This window comes from Pundamilia nyererei, unplaced genomic scaffold (assembly GCF_000239375.1).
Source record: "Pundamilia nyererei isolate P.nyererei 1_Seehausen unplaced genomic scaffold, PunNye1.0 scaffold00285, whole genome shotgun sequence".
Classification (NCBI taxonomy): Eukaryota; Metazoa; Chordata; class Actinopteri; order Cichliformes; family Cichlidae; genus Pundamilia; species Pundamilia nyererei.
In genome coordinates, this window is record NW_005187686.1 from 496976 (window position 1) to 498087 (window position 1112).

Below are 1112 nucleotides of genomic sequence, written 5' to 3' on the forward strand. Positions count from 1 at the left end.
CACACACACACACACACACACACACACACACACACACACAGCTGGTCCTGAGCCTGTTGACAGAATCACACCGATTCATCGAATGTTCAATAAATAATCGATAAATATTTAAGAGTCCTTGTGTCTGTGTGTGTGTGTGTGTGTGTGTGTGTTAAAGCTGTGCTTGTGAGGATATGCTAACACAGTAGTGAACATGTGTTCATCATCTAACATAACTCAGATTAAGCCTCTCGTCCTCACTGAGTGAGCCTGCTTGTGCCAGAGGAAGTGGCTGCTTTCTCAGAGCGCAGCTCGTTATTGAGCGTCTCTCGGCCACACTTCACCCTCCTTCACACACAGCACACACTCCACTTCCTTGGAAACAAAAGAGGGATTTCCTCCTCACCGAGACGCTCTGGAAGCTCAGCACACACCCACGACCGTGTAGAGTTAGACATATGTGTCTGGTCCCGGTCCTCGGGGTCACCGGGTTCACGACGCGGGCTGCAGTGGGAGGCAGCCTCTGTGGTTACGACTGAGCGGCGGTATGCGGGCCTGGAGAGCCCTGGGGAGCCTTGCTGTGATCCTCCTGCTGATGCACAGCTGCTCGAGTTTCAGCTGCTACAGCCAAACAGGCCCAGGAATCAGACCTGAACCCTTACAGGGCTTCAGGTCTGTAACCCCGCTTCCTGCTGATGAAAGCAGACACCCCGGTGTATCTTCCCCCCTTCAGATGTGCTCATGCTCTCTGACTTCTTCCTCAGAGAAAGAACACTCTGAAAGTGTTGGAGCTTAGTGAGGACATGCAGTGAAGGAAGTGTCTGGTGCTATTTCAAACTAAAGCTCTCGATCAGATCCACAGATGATGGATCCTAACAGGCTGAAAACATCTGCTGAGGTTTCTCACTCAAACTCATTGTTTTACCAGCTGCAGCTTTCAGCAGAGAGCCCAAAAACTCCAGATTACAGATTACTCTGACAAACAGAGCTGAAGTTTAACTCAACCACAAGACCAGCTAGCAGCTTCAGAGAGCAGCCCACAGCTGGAAGGCACAGCTGTTAGGAGAGGGAGAGGCTCTGCGCACATGGTTTCCGTTTGTGAGTGGCGGCCAATCAAAAGAAAGTTGAGTTTA